Below are 21,780 nucleotides of genomic sequence, written 5' to 3' on the forward strand. Positions count from 1 at the left end.
CCCCCCCCCCCCGCAACCAAGAAGGGAGGTGATTTGGTGGAAAAATACCCTAGAGTTCAACCCCTTTGGTGAGATACCTTCTATACTATCTCTCAGAGGGTCCCCAGCAGGATTGAACTCTAATTGCCCCCAGGAACTAGTATTGACTTTCTCCTTTCCTTTGTCTCACATCTGCTTTCCCTTGCTGGCCTTCCTGAGAGTCTCCTCTTGCATCCAAATGGTTCTTTCAGGGTCCACTCTTTGGAGGAACCCAAAATTACATAGGAACTTCAAAATGTTAACCCAATTTTAGACCTTATCCTCTCCCTTCCCCTGCCTCTCTCTGAATGCCAGGAAAAAAAAATGATCTGTGTGGCTATAATAAAACCCTTCATTTGAATGTTTTTTATGCCAGACACTAATGTGAGATGGACAATCCTTTTTAGATTCTTGAAACTAGGGTCTCTTCAGCTGCTAGCTTTCTTAAATCTTTTGGCAAATATTTACTGAGTATCTACTGTGTACCATAAACTATTCTGGGTGCTGGAACTATATCAGTGAACAAAGCAGACACCATCCCTGACCTTGTGGTGATGGTAGTCTAGTGAGAGGAGGCATACAATAAGCAATAAATATAATGAATATATATGGTATATAGCATGTCAAAACTTGATCACTGCTGTGGGCTAAAGAAATCAAGCTGAGCAGGAGAACTCAGCAGTGGACAGTGTGGTGAGCTGGCTGCAATTTTAAGTAGAGTTGTCAGTAGCTTTTCTGACTCCTGCAGAGTACAGAGCATGGACCTTGATTCTCTGATGTGCTGATCCTACCATCTAGACCTCCCCCCGCCTCATTTCTGAAACAAGTCTCCAAGGAGAAGTTAATGCTATTAATAGTCATTAAGGGCAGGAAACAAATATCTGTCTTCTCTCCAGATGGAATTCTTTGCTCACATTGACTTCTTTACTCATAACTAGAGCTTAGCTCAAATGTCCAATGAATGAAGTATGCTTGTCAGGAACCACTTCTCTGTTTGAAGTTCAGTTGAACTTTAATGGGCAACCTTGCTCTAGCCTGGACCACTGGGGCAAGAAGGGCAGTGAGGAAATTGGAGAGTGTGCCTAGTTCAAATTCCCTTATAATTAAAAATGAAGCTTAATCATTAGTTTGGAGGGCATGGGTGGCTCTCAAGCACAGTGGAGAAATTTAAGTTTCATCATCTCTTGCTTCCTGGGACCATGCACACATGATCTTGGAACAAATGGTTAGTCTTAATGGTGCAACTATGGATGGGGTTACCAGGGAAACAGGAGCAGGGAATAATTTTAATATCCCTCTCCACACAACACTATCAGGGTTTAAAGACAGAACTCAGGTTACTTCTGACAATGCCTATCTATGGTATTGTTCCTGAAGAGGAGTGAAACTATGGGAATAGAACTGGGCCAAGTGAACCATTTGGGAGAAAGGTTGAGAACTGGTACTGGGAAAGGAACTGAAGGGCTTGCATCAAAGTGTTGACAGCCTTTGATGTCAAAGGGAAGGGAGATGGGGGGGGGTGAGAGGAACTTAAAAATCCAGCTGAGAAGATAGGGAGCCACCTCTGAGGTGTTCCTGGCTTTGAAACAAACAACATGAGGTGAAGTGAAGAAAGGTATAGAAGTCAAATAAACTCATGAGAATCTTGTTTGAATTGGAGAGTAATTCCAACAAAGTATAGTGAAGTTACCTATAGATGGCTTATCCTCTGCTCTGTGCTTTCTGAGGAATTGTTTAAGGGAAAGGCTGGTTGATTTTAGGAATGAATGGATTAATTGGGAAGATGGGATTTCCTGCTTTCTAGGGTTGCCTCACACCTTCCATCTTGTAGTGAGCTGAGACTGATGAGGGCAAGATCCCCTGTGAAGGTTTAGAATGAAACACTGTATCTGGAAAACTAGCAAATAACATTTGACAGCTGCTTGATGTAGGGCAGTCATTAAATTTTTAAGGATGTACGCCTTCTATTATTTAGTGATGTTAATCTCCCTTCCCAAAAAATAAAAGAAGAGATTCCAGAATTGCAGAGTGAGGAAGTTGTTAAAAGTTGCCAAGAGCCCAGCCTCCTGGCTCCCTTTCTAGATGGGGCTACTGAACTGCTCCACACAGGCCAGCATATATTAAGGTCCATAATTTACTTGGGTTGTCAACAACAAGTTTTTTTTTTTTACTTAAACAACAAACATTTATTTCTCATAGTTTCAGAGGCCTCATCTGGTTTCTGGTGAGGGCCCACTTTCTCCACTTCTCATTATGTCCCCCTCAGTGAGGAGCTGGTATTTAGGCTTTGCTTTCTTTCATTTCCCTCCCTTGCCTCCTTTTTTTCTTTTTCATTACCTACTTTTAAGCTATTCTCTACTTTTTAAATTCACCATGGGGGAAATGGGGTAATACAACTCAAATCAGACATTTATATTGCTGCTTGGGGTGTTTCTAGGAGAAATATTTAGTGCAAAAGGAAGTTGAAATGTGGACCAAATGGAGATTTTAGAAAACTCTATCCCCTTGTCCTGTTCTCTGTCACTTAGGGAACAGGACAAGGATAGAGCTGATTTTAGGAATGAATGGATTAATTAGGCTTAATTAGAACTGATAGATCTTTTTTTCCAAGAAAGGCTGAAACTCTATAGTTGGGTAGCCACATTCCCTTTTGACTCCAAATAAGCCTAGAAGTGAGATGGGATGTCCAGTTGGGAGGTAAGGGAAGGGATGATAAGTTCTTCTGGTGACCTTTGGAAGAAGAGAGAGATCTTTGATTTTTTCCTGGATGTGCTGGGGCTGTTCAGACATGAATGGCGATGCATTTCCTGGGCCTTCCAGGACACAATCTGACTCTGCACAGAGAGGCCTCCTGAGTGCACTGTGTATTTTGCCACTGTACAGATGGGTGTGGCAGTGACTAAGTGCTCAGAGGTGAGTCCTGCCTTTGAAATTTCCATACTGCATGACCTAGGTGTAGTCACTCTCCCTCCCCACCATCCCTCTCTCTTTCAGTTCCCTCTTAGGTAAAATAAAGATAATAAAATGCTAGTCATCAAAATTTGTGGCCCTGTACATGTACATACACACAATCGCTGCCAGGTTAGAAGAAGCTGTAACCAGCCATGAGTCTGAGTAGCATTAAGACCATACCTTGGCTCCCATTGGGACCACATACCAACCTACTAATTAAGTCGTTGGTCTTCTTATCATTGGTCAGGGCTTCATTGTTTTGGGAAGAATCTGAATATGTTTTATGTCCTTTGGAGTAGAACATTCCACCATACTCTTTCTACATGTCATTTGAAGTGCCACCCTCCAATGATACCACATAGCTAAGTTAGTTATGTTCAAATATTTGTTGGACATCTACTACATGGTTCCAGGTACTAGAGATGCATTAGACTGTAAATCAGATAAAGTCCCTGACCTCACAGAGCTTATATTCTAGGGAAGAAAGGGAGACAATGAACTGTCAGCTGGTGGTAAGTGTTATGAAAGAGATATCACAAATCCATTTCTCCACAAGTAATGCCCCCAGATCTATTCATTCATTTATTCAGCAGTTACTAATAGAAGTTCTAAGGATGTAAAGAGCTTCCTGACCTCCAGGTGTTTATGCAAATCAATCCTTTCTCTTTCCTGCCTAAACAAGGCACCTTGTGTTTGATGGAATGATATGGGGCAGTTAATTTTGAGCCAAACTCATTTAGCACTGCAATGTCCGCCAGGCATGGCCACCTAGAAAAATTATTTCCAGCAAAGGATTAACACGGGTGAATGTTGGGGGCCTAGAGCTGAAATGGCAGTTGTTGGAGGAATTTCCAGCAAATAGGGACTCCTAAAGAAATGAGGGAAGGTTGGTCTTTATACTATTCCACCCCACCTCACTTCGTGTTCAGGCCAGAGAGATCCACAAATTATTGTACGATTTCCCTGGATACTTTTATTTGTTGCATTTGACTGGGATTAATATATCTCTAGTGAGGATTTCCTGCTATTTGGTGGGTTGTAAATTCTTTGAGAATTTTCAAAAAAACATTTGTAAATAAATATATTTAGGCCATTTCCAAAATGGAGGTTATGGATTCAAGTATGCAGATAGATGTAGCAACCAGCAGATGTCCTTGCCTCCTCTTTGTCTCAGTCTCTATCTCTGTCTGTCTGTCTGTCTCTCCCTCTCTTTTCTGAGAGGATTGGAGTTTGTATAGAGGAAGCCCTGATCAAAAGGGATAAGTTGGTCAGTGAGACAGGCAATACTGTGTCTCTGTAAGAAGACAAGAAGCTTTCCTTCTGGGGGGATGATGGGTAGTGAGGCGGGGTGTAGTGGCTGAATTTTCTAGATTCTCTGATTTGAAAATGAGTGACTCAAAGGAAGTCTATCCTTCCTGAGTAATTGCATCCCGACACTGTTGAACTTCCTCTAGGTTTCGACTTTCACCCCTCAGAGTCTCTGAGGAGAGAGGACAAAGGAAAGGCCAAGCCTGTCCTGGGGAGGGAGGAAGTAAGTGTGCAGTGCAGGGCACCAACCCCAGCCCACAGGCTGCTCCATGTGGCTGCTACTCCTGGTTCCTGGGCAGGGAAACTAGGTATCTTGTTTCTCCTTTTCCTCTTGTCAGACATCTTTGCAGTCCTCTCATTGGTCTTTATTCACCATCAGTGTCTATGAGGCAATTGCTACACAAAGTTCTGTTTTGCAAAAGGAGGTGGCATCAAACGCAAACATTGGGTTTGGCAGTAATTCATGAATTTTATATTAGCTGCTCTCTCCTTGTAATATGAATAAAACTTTTTAGACTGGAGGCCATCGGAATTTGGGATATTGGTTCACCAAGAACCAGAAAAAGAATAACACTGGGAATGCTGAGAAAAGGCTTAAACTGCTTCATAAGACAAAGCATCCCCAGTCATTCAAAAAAATAGTTGCCCTAGGGAACCTTCCTGAGTGGTACTTGGTTGGTCTGACTTCAACACTTAAAAATAGGAAGCTATACCTTTTAAAATAATATTTTACATTATACACTTGTCACTAATATAGGAACTTACCCTTTTTTCAGTTAGTCTGAATTAGAATCACTTGATAGCTTGACTGTATCCTTTTTAATTAGAAAAACAATATAGTTATTTGCTTGTGGCAAAAATATGGTAAAAGAAAAAATAATGTGTGCAATTTTTAAAAAGTTGAAAGTAGCTCATCTTCAAATTATTCCCCAGAGTTAATCATTGTTTATCCTAGCTATGTGTCCTTGGGCTGCTTACCTACATTCTCTGTGCCTCAGTTTTCTCATGTATAAAAAGGAGATGATTAACATTTATCCTCATAATGTTCTGAGGATTTAGCGCAATATCTGAAATATATTCTGGACTAAACCAATACTAGCTCTCATTATCAGTTGTATGTACTTTTTCTACAGATTTTTTTTTTTTCCCTGTGGTTCTTTGTTCACAGAAAGCAGAAGAAATGAGAAGAGACTCCAAGCCATCTGGTAAAAGGGGAGACCAGATTGGGAATGCTTTTTTGGCCTCTTTTCAAAACCAATTGTATTTATTATCATATAACCTAATTTCAAAAGGCTACTGAGGGAGTCAGACCACCTGTCTCCTTGTCTTGGTTCTGCCACCAACCAGCTATGTTGCCTGAAACAAGTTGCTTAACATCTCTGTGCCTCAAGTGTTTCATCAATTTAAGAAAATGGTGCAAGAGATCCCTGACCTCCAGAGACATCTTAGGGAAATGAGAGGTTTGACAAAGAGGTACTGGGGGTTGAGTGGATGTAGGCACATCTTTCTATTCTATACCACAGGCTCTCTTCTTGGGGTGTGCCAACTGAGAATGGCTATAAGAGCATCAAGACAAGCCACCACCCTCTAGGGACACAGAACCAGAGAGAACCCAAAGCACACGTGTAAAAGCTGCTTGAACGCTTACTAAGAAAAGGATAAAATTATAGTCACCGTGACAACATTTCATAATAATAAGATGCCTGAGAGAAAAATGCAGCTGGGAACCCACACAGAATTGATAGGGTGACAGGGGACCTTGTCAGTTGCTTTTTCAGTAAAGAGATCAGGTTATCCATTTTAGCCACATGCCCCCTGGCCACCTCTGTGAATGAGCAAGCACAGCCATTTATTTGAGTTTTGACAGTGCTGTCAATGTTTCCTGACCCCTGAAAGGACTAGAAGCCATGACTTCCTTAGCCCAGGTCTCTAATGAACCCTGATGTCCAGCAGGCCTTGGGAAGCTGAGTTTGTGATGGAATAAGCCACAGATTGTTGGCTGAAACACCAGTGGGAAGCATCATGCTCCTTAGCTATGATCAAGGTGGCAGAGCAGCTCTGAAAAACCTCTCAGCAATGGTCTAGGATTTACATAACCTTACTATGTGTTCTTTTTGAACCCGCTGAAGTTCACAGAATGAGTAATAGATATCAAGATTTCCTCTGAATTTCTTAAGTAATTTGCCTACAGATAACAAGTTTGTCAGTGAATTGACATTGGGTGGGGGAGAGAAGGGGCATGAACACTGGCTAATCCCACATCCTGAATGGTGCTGATTTAATAAGTTGGGGTTTCTGGGAGAAAATACAAATACATTGATATATTATTTTATTCACTAAGTTGTGAAACAACTGCAGTCTACAATAAAGAATATATATTTGGAGGCTGGGGTTGTAGCTCAGGCGTAGAGCACTTGCCTAGCATGTGTAAGACCCTGGGGTCCATCCCCAGCATTGTATACACACACAAAGATGTTTAAGAATATACATTTTTCACTTAATAAAGATGAAATTTTACAACCAAATAATTAGATGGTAAGCATCTAATTATTTGCATTTGGAGTAAATTGAACAGGGGCTCCTAGTTAACTGTCATAACAGCACTTTAAACATCACATCACACCACCTAACATAGGGCGTTCCTTCCCTTTCTTGCCAGAGTCACTGCTCTGGAAATAGGGGTGAGGACTCCCAAGGTCTTACTTAGTTCAGCAAAGATCAGGTGAGTTCTTCAGCCATGTAATAGAAAGGAATTCTCCATGCTTTGCCTTTCAGGCTGAAGCCAATGGTCCACTAAATCTTCTTGGGAACTGATTTGTTAATTATTCTTTTCCTTTTGTGACATTTTTCAAGATAAACTTACTTGAGCCAGCCTCCTAGAAAACCTTTTAAAATGCTAATTGCACAATTGTGCGAATAATGTAAAAATGAGTCCTGTGGTGCACTCAGCACTTGACTAATTAACAAGCAGTAAATGAATCCTTGCCTAGCAAATTCTGTACCAGGCTGTGTGAATGGCAGAGTGCTTCCTGGTGCCACAGTTGGAAGAGTTTGGTTTCAAGTAAATAGGTGCATATAGGAACTGGCTGGTGAAAGTCAAGAATTATTTGGTCAGAGTACTCTCTTTTATCAAAATTGAACAGTATTGGTGGATTCAATTCAGCAAATATTTGTTGAAGCCTTCTAGGGCCCTATGATAGGCCTGAGGAACAAGGAGACAGAGATGAATTTGATACAATGGATGTCCTTGAAAGTTAAAAATCTAATGAAAGAGAGAGATGAAAAATCAAAGACACAGTGGGCTGCTTTTTTTTTTTCCGTACCTGGGATTGAACTCAGGGGCACTTGACCACTGAGCCACATCCCCAGCCCTATTTTGTATTTTATTTAGAAACAGAGTCTCACTGAGTGCTTAATGCCTCGCTTTTGCTGAGGCTGGCTTTGAACTCATGATCCTCCTGTCTCAACCTCCTGAGCCACTGGGATTACATGTGTGCACCACATGCGATGCTTTTTGGCTCCAAGGACATAATACCCTAAAAATGGTAGCTTAAATGATAGAGATATTTAATTTTCTTACAGAACATCATGTCTGAAGGTTGGTGGGGCTCTTCCTATTCCTTTGCTTTGTCATCTCCACTACATTGGCATTTTGTGCATAGGCATGTTGCCTCATGGTTGTAGAATTGTTGCCTTACTCCAAGCATCCCATTCTCAAATGATAATAACAGTAAGCAAGTCAGGGGCTGGGGAGTTGGCAGGATAGTAGGAGATCCCATCCTCTTACATACCATTCACTGAAACAAGTCACATTGCCACACCTAGATGCAAAGGTGTGTGTGTGTGTGTGTGTGTGTGTGTGTGTGTGTGTGTGAATGTGTGAATGCACATTGGACCTAGCCAGGTAGCCATTTTCCATTATCAACTCAAGACTATGGAAGAGATTTTAAAAATGTGTTAGGCAATTAGACATCTCTGCCACCTAGTACAATAAGTGCCCTGGTCTTGGTGCATACAAACGACAGACATCATGAATTCTGCCTTGAAAAATGATTGGAGGTTTTGGAGAGGATATGACAGTTTAGCTGAGTCACCAGGTGAATAGAGGAGAGAAATCCAAACAGGAAACCTGATGTGCAAAGACATGAAGGAGCTTGTCAAATTATTGTGCTCTTTATATTTTCTTGCCCTTTCCCCCCATCTTTTGGTCAAATCTCCATATCTAGCAATTCATTTAACTCCTCAGGGTTTCAGAATTGTGGGCTATAGAAGTGAAGCATTTAGACTCTGTAATAATTAAAAGGTCTCCATGGTTTGCTCATTCTTTTTCTACCTTTAGAAGTTTAAGTAGACACTAATAGTCTCCACATTTGTTATATGGATAGCAAAGGAGTTCTTTAATCTTATCTCCTCTGTAAAAATAGATTTCAATAATTTCTCATGGTAGATAGAACATGAGCTTGGGGATCACAGATCTGAATTTGAAGCCAACTTTGTCATTTCCTCATCATGTGACCTTGAGAAGACACAACATCTCTATGCCTCATTTCCCTCTCGTATAAAATTGAGACTATGTTATCTATCTTACAGGGCTTTTGGAACACCTGGGATTGTTATTAAACACATAGTACAGTGCTAGATACTTATTAGGCTTTCAGCAATTTACAAAAGAAGAAATACAAATAGCCAATAGTTGAAATTTTAAGTGTTCATTGAGAAATAACTATGTGTATGTGTGTGTGCACACGCTTGCATGTGCCTGCGTGTATATCAAATGGGCAAATATGTTTTAAATTGGTGATCTGCAGTATGAGTGAGGGTATAACCACACAGGGACTCTCATGTGGCTGCAAATGAGAATACGAGCTAATACGACATTTCTGGGTGGACAATGTGTCAATTAGAATCTGTCTTTTTAAAAAAGTTTAAACCCTTTAATTCAAAATCTAGGAATTATTCTAGGTGGATAATCAATGACATGTACATAGTGTGTAACAGGTATAAACTTGCTTATTTCAGTGCTATGTGGAATAAAAATTACTGGAATACCAATACCAATTGACAGTAATGAACAATTTATTAAATGCATTAAGTTCTATGTATTTTAATATTAAAATCATATTTTGGAAAATATTTAATGATGTGCAGGAAATGGTAGTGATACAACATTATATTAAAAAGGCAATCTATAAAGAACTGCCTAAAACTGGTTCCAGTTTAGTAAAAAAAAAAAAAATATCCTGCATAGAAAAGTGACTGGAAAGTAACATCAAAATGTGAAAATGATTATCTCTGGGTATTAGAAAAATAAGGAGTTTTTATTTTCTTCTGTGCTGCTCTGAATTCCCCAGATTGTCTTGCATTGCACATGTAATGGCATAGAAAAATGCTTATAAAATTAAAAGAAAATATCAGTTTAGAAAAATTACCCAAAATGTCACAATACAAATTGAATTCAACTATTTAAGAACACACACACACATCCCAAAGGAAAAATAAGACTGAAAGGAAGTATTTCCAAATCTTTTTTTTTTCAGTGCTAGGAATCAAACCCAGGGTCTCACGCCTGCTGGGCAAATACTACATCCTTTGCCCTTCCAAATTTTGTCAAATTTTCTCTAGATGGTGAGATGATGGATTGTTGTCATTTTCTTCTTTATACTAGTTTTTTTTTCAATTTTTCTGATTGTCATATATTATTTTATGAGAAAAAAATAAAATTACCACCAAATAAAACCTGTAGAAAGAAATTTTCTTGATGACTATTGTACATGTAGTCTAGCTCTGATAGCAATCATAAAACCATATGTTGGTCATTTGTCCTTGGTGGAATCTGGTACTTATGTTTATCCTCTGCCTCCTGAATACACCAGATCCTGCATTGTAAAAGGCAGAGGGACAACGCCAGGGTGACTGTTGATGAAGCAAATGAGTGAATTTTACTGGTGTAAGAAATTGCAGTATAAACCTGTGCTTTAGGCTGTGGAGAGAGCAGTTTGCCTTTTGTAAATTTGTGCTTGCTGATTCAGTAAGCTCCTGTGGTTGGATGCATGGAGCTCTCTGGTGGCCAAGAGGTGTCAACGCATCAATTTTTGCACTTCCAAAACCAAACCCAAGATCTGCTAGCCAAACCAGAATGTTCAGAAGCCACTGCATACTTGCAGATTAAATTCCAAGCCTTCATGACCAGTAGGAAAACATCTGTCTCCATAGTTACTGGCATGAAGATGGAATCCCCCACTCTGCCCTTAAAATTACATATAGAAACTTAGAAAGACCTTGTCTCAAAATAAAAAATAAAAAGAGCTGGAGATATAGTTCAGTGGTTAAGCATCCCTGGGTTCAATTCCCTAGTACCAAGAAAAAAATTACAGACAGAATAGTTACTCTCTCTCTCTCTCTCTTTATGCTTTTATGTCATGTCAAAGCCACCTGACTCTGCTTGGTTTTGTGATTAACTCTGTAATAATTGCGTGAGGTCCACCAACTAATGAATGGGTAACTTCTGATCACACTGCCTGTTCCAAAAATCCATACTGTATAAAACTGCCTTCGTTGGTTGTTTTTCAAGTTGGTCTTCATAGCATCACAGAATGGAAGCAGTCTTAGGAACAAAGAGACTGAGTCCAGTGAAGCAAAGTGACTTGCTTAAAGAAATGACTTGTTAGCCCCGTGCGGTGGCATACACCTGTAATCCCAGTGGCTTGGGAGGCTGAGGCAGGAGGATGGCAAATTCAATGCCAGCCTCAGCAATGGCGAGGCACTAAGCAACCCAATGAGACTCTGTCTCTAAATAAAATACAAAATAGGGCTAGGGACATGGCTCAGTGGTCGAGTTCCCCTGAGTTCAATCCCCAGTATCCCCCCTCAAAAAAAGAAATGACTTGTTATTGATAAACTAGGAATGGAATATATTTTGTTCCTAAGAATTTTGTCCATTGAGTTTCCCTATTTCTTTTGGGTTGCCTCTGTCTAGGGTGGCCAAATTGAAACCAAAACTAAGGCTTTTATTGTAGTCTTGTATTTCTCTGTATTTGCATTGCACTGTGACTCTGTGCATCTGGGATGCAGTCATTAGCCAATATGAGGGTATGAGTATGCGCATGTGCATAAACATGCACACTTCTGGGTGCACTTGTATGTGTGAGAGTGTGCAATCATAAGTCTACGTTTATAACTATCACTGTTTATCTGTGTACATCTTTCATTTAGGCAGTGCATATACTCAACAACATTATAAAGTCCTTGAAAATGATCTTCTGTGTCTTTTGTAGCCTAATATAATTCTATCTAGAGATGTTGGGACCATTGACACAATTCAGGTTACTTTCTTTGTAAGCCATGAGTCAAAATAATATCTGAATCATTTGGGTCCTCAGACTTAGGGCTTTGTTTGTAGAATATTGTTCTATTTTTAACTTTTCTGTCAGCACTGGCTTTTAAAGAGGCTTGAAGATTAGTGGAAACTTACCCCCTGGGTATTCCAGAATGTTCTATTGAGAGGTAATTAAGGGGAAGAAAAGGAACAAATTGTACTCCCCAACTGGCAAGCCAGTGAGTTGGTTATATATTCATTTTTGCTGAAGCAAAAGCACTTTGAATTTTATTCCATTCTAACGTCATCTCAAGAACCTCCAAGGTAGTTTAGTGATAACACCTTACAGCTTTGTCTGAAAAATGGAAATGTGAGGATAGATCATGAAATGTTCTCTGAGGTCAATTTGAACCTTCTATCAAATTTACTTATTTTGACATTGAGTTTAAAAAAGAGGAAGCAAATACAAGACTGGGCTTACTGAAACACCATAGCACTAAAGTCATAATGAACTCACAATGTTTAGAAGTAGGACTTGAGTTCAAATCACGTCTCTTACTCTATTTGTAAACTTGGGTAAGTTATTTAACCTCTCTGACCTCTGATCTCTTCATCTATAAAATGAGGTTACAATACTCACCTTCCTTAATTGTTGGGACTATGAGATTAATATGTATCAACTACCTAGAATTCTACTTAGCCTTGATAAACATTATCTCAAAGTGGCTCCCACTTCTATTGTTAATATGCTAATTAGATTAAGAATCCCAGTGGGCTCCAGTGGACCCACTGGGAGAGAACATATTGGGGAGCACCATTCTTTTGGTCTTCAGAAAAATGAGTCTTAGGCCACATGATAATAAAGAGTCTAGAAGTTCCAATTTCTTGAAACTTGATAGTTGGGGAACCTATAGCCTGCAAAAACAACTTAATAAGGAAGATTTTCCCTCAGATCCCAAGGAATATTTGGCTGTTTGGATAGGAGTTCATGAATCTCTCACACAGAAAGGACCTCAAAAATAAATAATTTAGCTAGGCATAGTAGCACACACCTGTAGTCCCAGTGCCTCAGGAGGCTGGTGCAGGAGGATTGCAAGTTCAAGGCCAGCCTCAGCAATTTAGCAAGGCCCTAAGCAATTTAGTGAGACCCTGTCTCTAAATTTAAAAAAAAATAGAAAAGGCCTGGGGATGTGACTCAGTGGTTAAGCATCCCTGAGTTCAATTCCTGGTACCATAAATAAATAAATAAATAAATAAATAAATAAATAAATAAATAAATCCTTAGTGTAGAACTGAGCCTCTGTTTTTTTCCTACTTTCTTTTTTTTTTCAAGGTGCCCTGGGTTTCCAGGGGGAAGAGGCATGTGGCTTCCATCAATAATGAGCTGTGAGCTCATTACATGGGGTTTTTGTCTAATTTGCTTCTGTGTATATACCGTATGGTGCAAAAAGGATATTAAAGGGATTTTGATACATGTGTGTCCGTCTGGATGGATGGATGGATAGGTGGATATATAATGGATGATGCATGAATGGACAGAGAAAACTGACCTGAGGCAGGATGCTTGTGCATCTCTGTGTGCTAAGTGTGGGGTTTTGTTTTTTCGGTTTCTTTTTTAGAAATTTTCACTAGGGAGAAGAGCTTACTGTTTACCACATAGTCTACTACTGAGCACCTATCATCTACCAGGTAGGGTAACAAAAACATCTAGTTTTCATATCATTTGTTCCTCACAACAACTCTATGAATTAGGTCTTATCGATATCATTTTACAGATGAAGAAATCCATGCTCAGAAAGGTTGAAGAATTTGCCCATGTTCAGACACTATGTAAGTCTATGCTTTTTCTGCACACCATGCAATGTAGGCATACCTAGAGCAAAATCCATCCATGCTAGTATAGAAGTGAAGAAGGTGTTCACTAACTCAAAGATTTCTAAGATGCAGGGGGTCACCACACAGAAAAAAAATCCAATGGAATAAAGGGAGTGTTTGCTTGATTTTACATTAGATGGTGGGTGGCATAGAGATGGAGGATATGGAACAATGAAGGAAGGAGAAGGGTACCAGGCAGTCTTACACTCCTGGGATTCTCTTCTAAGTAGAATTCAGTCACTTCTGGGAAGAAGTAAGGTGGGTTACTCTATCCTCATTCTGTCTGAAGGACCCCTGGAATCAGGCTGCTTCACCTGCCCACAAGGGCAATCTCCATCAACAAATTCTTGGGCAACTTGGAGCCAGTGGCGGAAATCAAAGGTCTTGCATGTACAACTGTATTTGTTCAGGTTCAGAAAAAGAAACAGAACAAGAGAAGAACCTGAGATGTTGATACTTCTGTATGTGCTTCATTGATGGAGTCCTCTCATGAGGACAGTAATAGAAATAGACTGGGAGCAGGAACAAAGATCTAAGCAAGTTTTTGGTCTTAGCCAGAGACTAGCTTCAGCCTAATCTTGTTGTAGCAGGAATCACATTAGAGTTGATACCACCTTGATGTAAAGGAAATATTTTTTTGTACCACCTTCTTAGCCATCATTCGCCATGGGCTGCCCCTGCAGGAGACATATACCCTTTGGGCTAGCTGGCTCCCATTGAACAAGGTCAGTTCTCTAGAGAAGGAATCAGCTGAGAATTACCTTTGGCAACAAGCCTGAAAAACTGCTGAAAACTCCCATAAGGAGATCAGGCAGGACATCAGCAGCTCCCTCAACACCTATCAAACTGCTGTCTATGCTCCTGTTGGCATGGAGGGTATAGAGAACTTCTGCAGGTAATTTGGTTCCTTCCCCTCTAGATATAGACTTTCTTGATGGGTGGAGATAATACACCTAGAAGTTCATTTTTTCATCCTGGAGGATAGAGGGTAGCAAGCAGGCATTCTTCCCATGAGTCTGCTGTTCTAGAGATTTTTCCCTATACTAGCCGTCTGCCACTGGGGTATCCCCCTCTGTTTCAGTTGAAACTTAGCGTTCTTGGTGTATCCTAACCTAGGTTTTAACTTTAATGGCATGATTCCCTTTAATGCATCATTCTCTTTGAGAACAGCCAACACCATGACATCTTGGGTATATCTTGTCTTTAATCCCAAGGTTTTGTTTCTTCTCTTAGTTCCTACATTTCCCATATTTCCTCTAAACTCCTATCCAACCCTTCCCTGTCAAATTCTATTAATTCCTAACCTGGGGTCAAGGTTTCTTTGGATGAAGAACAATGGAAAAGCAATTATCTAGCTGCTTTTGAGTGCTAAGGGAGTGCAAACTGGTTATGTGTCTAATCTGAGACATTCCTGAGAATGTGCCTTTCCGGTATGGTCAAGACTGAAAGAAACCAACGGATGTAGGCTTTTTTTTTTTTTCTCTTGCCTTTAGACCTTAAAGATTAGTCACAGGATCATGTTCAAATTATTCAATCCAGAAAAAAAGTGATTAACATTTAACTTCTTTAATGGGCAATTACTCAACAGCTATGCCAGTGGGTAAATATTTACTCATCATACATTCCAAGGAGTGAATGTTAACTCGAGTCAAACAGTGACTTGTGTTGGTTCTTTAATAATGGAAAAGTGAATTTATGTAGCTTAAAGAGCTCTATTTTCCCACTGAATAAGAACTGACTGAAGGTTGTTCATAGCTCCAAGCTGGGCTTAAATTACATTTAATTTACTCACCTACTCCTTCCTTCAAAAAAAAAAATGAAGATTTGTTGTGCTTACCTCTATTCATTGAAATCTGGTAGCCTCAAATCTCAAAAAGTTAAATATCACAAATCTACTCCATTTCTCATTCTTGTCATTATAGATTCAAGTCAGGACAGAAGCAAAGCTAAGATGTTGAGTAGATGGTTCTTTGTGCTTGTAATTGTTCTTCCTTAGAATGGGAAGAATGCTTTGGGAGAGCTTGTCTCATGTGGAGGGAGTTGGCAGCTTCCAATCTCTTTGCTCGTTTGCCTACACTACAGCCAACAGGACTAAATCAAATATCCTAAACATGGCCTCTCAGACGCACATGTGCCTGGAGAGTCAGGGGAATAATGGGCGCCATTTCCGAGACTTTCAATTCACTTCTAAGAAGTATATTTTAATCAACAGGCAGGAAACAAATTTAAAAGTTGAAACATGAACCAAGGTCAGAGGTTAAGGGTCAGGATGTGAAACTTTGATGCTAATATTCCAGGTGTGGCCTCCCACATAGAGGTCAAGGATGCCTGCACAAAACCTCTGAGAGAGACTGGGAAGTCTCATCTTGTAGAAAGAAGTTTGACAGTCTAAAACTTGGTATACTTAGCCAGGGTAGCCTAACTGCTATACTAACTACCTCCAAGTCTCAGGGGCCTCACGCAAATTAAGGTTTATTTCTTGCTCATGTCACATTACAAGGGGAGTAGCCTGAACTCCTTCCATTTTATGGCTTCTGTGTTCCCTAGGACCTTGCAGTCTTTCACCTGGGCTACTGCATCTAGATAGCAGATAAGGGAAAAAGAGAAAGCATGGAGGATAGAGTGGGAGATTTTATGGGCCCACATGTATTCTGGCCAGATGGTCTCACTAACATGCAAGGGAGGCTGGGAAATATAGTCATCTGTGTGCCTGAGATGTAAAGGGAAAGGATTGAGTGTGAAATTAGTCAGTCTCTGGCACACATGGTTTCAAGAACTCTAGATTATTCTTCTTAGAAAAATAAAGGTAGCAGGGGCAGGCGGAGGTGAACACTCTCCTCTAGCAAGCATTTGGAAGAGAGGCAGAGAAAGCTAAGAGGGCAGGCAAGAAACTGCTCCAAAGTTAGTAGGATATTCCTGGAGAGTTGCCAATTTTGAGGAGATTCACTTCCAGTGATAATGGGAGATAAAAATTGTTCTCATTTGGGCTTATTTTTTTCAGGCACAGGCTTTAGAGGGCAAGTTAAACTTACTAAAGCAAAGGATTAGATAAGAGGGAACTATGCTTTGATTGAGGAGCCAGCTGTGTCAGAAAGTAACAGGGAGAGGAAGAGTGGGTCGAGCCCCACCGCAGGTACCTGATTGTGGTGGCCTCTGGAGGTTGGCTGTGAACAGAGAGACTCTTCAGGCTCTTCATTCACTAGGGATGTTCTGGGAAGAAGGAACTTACTGAGAGAGGGTGCCAGAATACTCACAGACTTCTTTCTGGGAGGGGAGGACACTTTTTTCTTTTCTTTCTTTTTTTTGAACCTGCCTGTGAAAGCAGCCCTGTCTTAGCTCTTTTTGGAGGAGACCTGTGACGGAAAGGAAGGTTCTGGCAGGGAACTAAGGGAAAAGCAAGGGCTTAGGGTCTCCCCCACCCAGCAGGTAGTATCAGGGGCCTCCAGCCTGGCTTGGCTCCGGCTGGATCACTCTTTCCCTCCCTAGCAATTCCAACAGGCCCTCTGGGGTGGACTCTTTTGTGGCAATTTCTGGCAGTCCCAAATGTGGTTCATTGTCAAGCCTCTGGACTGGTGCCCAGGAGCCTGTTGGAAGTCCAGACCCCAAGTCAAGAAGAACAGAATTAACTGGCCAGGTGCCAAAATAATATTTTCCTTCCTAAGAAAGAATGCTGCCTAGGAAATAAGTTTAACTACTTTTTTATTTTCTTATCTCATCTTTAGTCTCCTTTAGAGTAGTGGCCATTAAAAGACAGTTTAAAGTATACCCTCCTCCCCTCCAAAAAAAAAACTGTTTTATTTATTTAACAAACATTTATATGATGGTTACTCTGTGCTTTACACTATTCTGTGTTATACAAATATTAACTCACCTGACCCTCACAACAACCCCATGCCATAGTTACTATTATTATCATCCCCACTTTACAGATAAGGGCATAGAGGTGAGAAAGGTTTAATGGCTTATCCACGGCTGTGCAGCTTACATGTGATAAACCTGGGCTTTGAACCAAGGCAATCTCGTTTCAGAGCCTGTGCTTACTCTACTGACTTTTTCTATGTTCCTTCCCCAAAGAAAACAGGGGTTTCTTTAATAAAACGGTATAACATACATACAGAAAAATGCACAAATCCTAAGGGTACAATTCAATGAATTTTCACAAACTGAACACATCCAAGTTCGAACATTATACTCCCCCAAACCCAGCATTTCTCCAGGCTCATAAGAGCTCCTTCATCTCCATCTCCACTCCAAGGGCAGTCTCTCCTGACTTTTTAAGCATGGATTAGTTTGATTTTTTAAAATTTTTTATATAAATGGAATCTTACAGTATACCTTCTTTTGTGTCTGATTTCTTTCTTCTGCCTCAGCCTGATTGTAGGGTGTAGTTCAAATTTATTTGTGCTCACTACAGTAGAGTATTTCATCTTTTGAGCATATCATAATTGGTTTATCAATTCTATTATTGTTGAACATTCTATTTAAAAATCCAGTTTGAGTCTATACAAATGTTATTGTTGTGTACACTTCTTTTGGTGAACACATGGACATATTTCTATTGAGCATATCTTTAGAAGTGCAAGGCTATAGGGTATACAAATATGCAGCTTTAGTTAACACTGGTAAGCAGTTTTCCAAAGTGGTGGTAACAATTGACAACCCTACAGTGTCCAAGAGTTCCATTTGCTCCACCTTATTGCTAACATTTGGAATTTTTGTCTTTATTTTTAGCTATTCTGGTGGGTGGCATGTATTTCCCTTTAAAAAAAAAGTCCTTATTTTTTTGAATAGTTTTAGATTTACAGTAAAATCGAGAAGGCAGTACAGAGAGCTTGCATATACCCCACACCCAATTTCCCCTATTGTTAACATCTTACTTAGTATGGAACAATTTTTACAATTCAAGAACTAAATTAATACATTATCATTCATGTAATTCTTTTTTAACTGCAAATACACTTGAGAAATGAACAACAGTGTTAATGTCTTCTCTGCTTGTCAAAAGGAGGGCTGTTAGGTAGCAGTTCCACAGTTAGATTATTCAAATGGACCAAGGTGGGTTGATGCTTCTAGTATAGTCATTTGCTCAATAATAGCAAACCCACCAGATGATACAGGGAAGTTGTTACCTGGTGTAAATCTTTTTGATGATCATTCTGGATCAGAGATTCTTCAAATGTGGACCAAAGAAGAATATGGAGCTCCTGTTAAAATGGCAATGTTTGGGCCTCATTCCACACTAAGAATCAAAACATCTGGAGATACAGACCAAGAATGTGCCTTTGTAAAAGAAATTTCAGTTGGTTCTAATACCTGATAATGTATATTCTAGACATAGAAAAGCAAGCTCAGTAAACAGTACCTGTGATATTTTAAATCCAGGGGTTATAGCATTGTCTGGGCTGGCCAACCAATACTATCACACTCATGAGTTCTTCTTTTAATAATAAAAAAGTACATGAACAAAAAGGAAGTCTATTCATACCAGAGTCCTAAGGAGGATGAGTCTCAAGTTAGGTTTCCCAAGACCTTGAGTAAAGAGGTTACATTGGAAAACTTATATGCAGCTGGTCCCCAGGGAGCAAGGAAGCTAAGACAGAGAAAGAAAGTTGGGGATCTTGGCCCCTTTAGAATCTCAAAAGGAACTTTAAAGTTAGACAGGGTATGGAGGACAGCAGGAAGAAATCAGTGTGTAAAATATTCCAATGGCAAATTCCAGAAAAACAGCAGCCAAAGCTAAATGGGACAAGAGACAATACATATTAATTTAAGACAATGTCCTCAATCTAGTGGCATGTTTATTGAAATAGCCTTTTGCATTCTAAAAAAAGCACTGGGGTGCAGACCTCTGATTCCCTGCAGGAAACTACAAATTCCTAGGAGGGAACAACAGCCCCCATTCTGCCTTTAATAACAAAAGGCAATTATTTTTAGTATTTTCCAGTAGATCTCAGCTGTCTGGTATTGTCAGACTCTATTCATGGAGAGGTGGAATTTAGAGAGAGTTAATTCAGTGGATGGTGAGAGGAGCAGGGAGGGAAGGCAGAAAAGGAGAGAGAGGAGGGAAGAGGGAGGGGGAGAGAGAAAGGAAAGAATGAGAATATGAGTGGGAACTTACAAGCTTTTTCACTCTAGTACTATTATCTGGCATGATGGCCCCCAAGGCAAGGTGCCAGTCATATAATAATAAATGCCAAGATCAAACCTCTGGGAACAAATATAAAGGGACTCTAAAACAAGCAATTTGTCAAACTGGTTTCGGGGTACAAGGAAGCGTAAAGAAACTGGGGAGAAAGTAGGTCACTGATAAATTCTTGTGGAAACTGCTGGGAAGCCATTATGGGTACTAGTGTTATAACTAATTAAAAAGTGGTAAAGCCATAGAGGGGGTTGGCATTGGAGGTGATAGTAAGTGGGAGGTCATGGAGGAGAGGATGAGTATGGAATCAATCTCTTTAAAGCTTGGAAAACCCAAACTTATAGACTCAGCAGATCTATGGATGAATAGCTGGGTGAGGTAGAGGAACGGACATCTCCTGCCAATTATGTTTCGAAAAATTAAGGAGAAGCAGGAAGGCTGTCAAGTGTAGAGAAGGCTGTGGGCACCATTTGTCATTCATAGGGGTAAGGCACTATTTTGCCAATTACAGACAAGCAAATGAACATTAATTCATTATCAAAGTCAAGGTATAAACATGGAGGAAAATCCTAAAAGATTCTGAGCATGGGAGAATTGTATATGATGGGCAGTTTAAGTCAAGATAAATGGATTTTATGATGCAAAGGAGCAGTTGTCCTAAAAACTTACATAATTATTGGATGAAAGAGGAGAACATTATGTCTTGAGTTTTAAAAGCTGTTTCTATGGTGTCTTAAGAAATCTTGCTTGAAAATTCATTCAGATTGGCTTGGATACTAGCAGTCTCAGTAGATTTTTAAGTGGCTTAAGGAACACAGTCCCAAAACGATAATTTATAGAAACATTTCAGTCTGGGAGGAACACAACTAGTACTTATTTTTTAAGGGTTTGCTGTTAGCTAGTGCTTCGTTTGATCTCACCCTCAGTATTCTGGGAAGCACCGTGAGAGAGATCAGCTTCTTTTACATAAAAGGAGATTTAAACTCAGAGGTGTTAAGTCACTGTCTAAAGTCACAAAGCTTATTTTAAAAACCCAGATCAAGTTCCCAACTACTGTTATTTAACTTTAGGAGTCGCTTTCCATCAGGTTCTCTTATAAACTGGACTTTAACATATAAATGTGATGTGTCAGTGCATGCCAGGAAGAAAAGAGGATCGGAACCAAAGTCCTCCTGCAGGGCTTAGATAGAAGTGTTGGCTAGGATGGCAAACACAGTTCCTTCTAAATAATGCAAGCTAGGGTTCCTAAAGAATTGCATTGGCAAGATTAAGGGTAAGAACTAACTCTCTCTCTCTCTCTCTCTCTCTCTCTCTCACACACACACACACACACACACAAACACACACACACACACACAGAGTCAAACTCACTCTTTGGTGTACTATGGCATAATCTGAGCAACCATTTTAGAGTCTTCTCAGGAAAGCATGCTGAATGCTTAGAATTGGTGAGACAGGGAAGGGATGGAGGGTCATGCTCTCCTTCTAAATGGGCCTCTGGCCTATGGTAGTAACTGAACATGCTTCTTACATGCTTCAAAACTGGATCAGGGAGGTTTCTGAGAAAGAAAAGGAAAGATTGTTCAATGGAGATGGTCTGCTACAATCTTAAGAAAGCAGGCTCTGGAAGGTGCCCTGTGAGACATTACTAGAGAAAGGTGGTGTATTCACTGCAGATTGCAGAGGAAATATCCTGGTGAGATATAGATTACCTGGCATGGCAAACAGTATGGAGTATCCTAGCATGGATACTAAAAGCTCCCTGCTGCTCTGCTAAGTCAACTTTGACCTTTCTTTCTCTGAGAACAATGTTTAGTTCAAAGACACAAAAAAAGTCTTTACAATTAATTCTTGAAGTGGGATTTCTTGGGGGGGGGCAGTGTTAGAACAGGAGGCTAGTTGGAAACAATCCAGCTACCATTAACATGATAAAATTTTCATTTTCATTTTATATATATTTGCTCACACATTTGCATTTCTTTTTTTTTTTTTGGAATTTAGCAACAATGATTTCAGTCTTGGGGGTTTAAATCAAGGTAAACTACTTTTCCTCGTTCTGTAGAGAAGATTCGAGAAATACATAGTCCAAGAGCCAGAACAGTCTCAGACAAAAAAAAATATTGACTTCAGTTTGGGACACTGAATTGATACTTGTAACCATTTCCAACTTCTC

General features: G+C 40.0%; 1 long non-coding RNA gene across 1 annotated transcript in view; it reads right to left on the reverse strand.

Moving 5' to 3' along the window:
* Positions 1 to 21,265, reverse strand: part of LOC125614147 — a 43,015-nt gene extending 21,750 nt beyond the window's left edge. The window contains exon 1 of the long non-coding RNA XR_007344792.1: positions 16,606 to 21,265. This is a non-coding gene — a long non-coding RNA (uncharacterized LOC125614147). The remainder of the gene's footprint in view (positions 1 to 16,605) is intronic.
* Positions 21,266 to 21,780: the final 515 nt, after the last annotated feature.

This window comes from Marmota marmota, unplaced genomic scaffold, assembly GCF_001458135.2.
Source record: "Marmota marmota marmota unplaced genomic scaffold, marMar, whole genome shotgun sequence".
Taxonomy (NCBI): domain Eukaryota; kingdom Metazoa; phylum Chordata; class Mammalia; order Rodentia; family Sciuridae; genus Marmota; species Marmota marmota.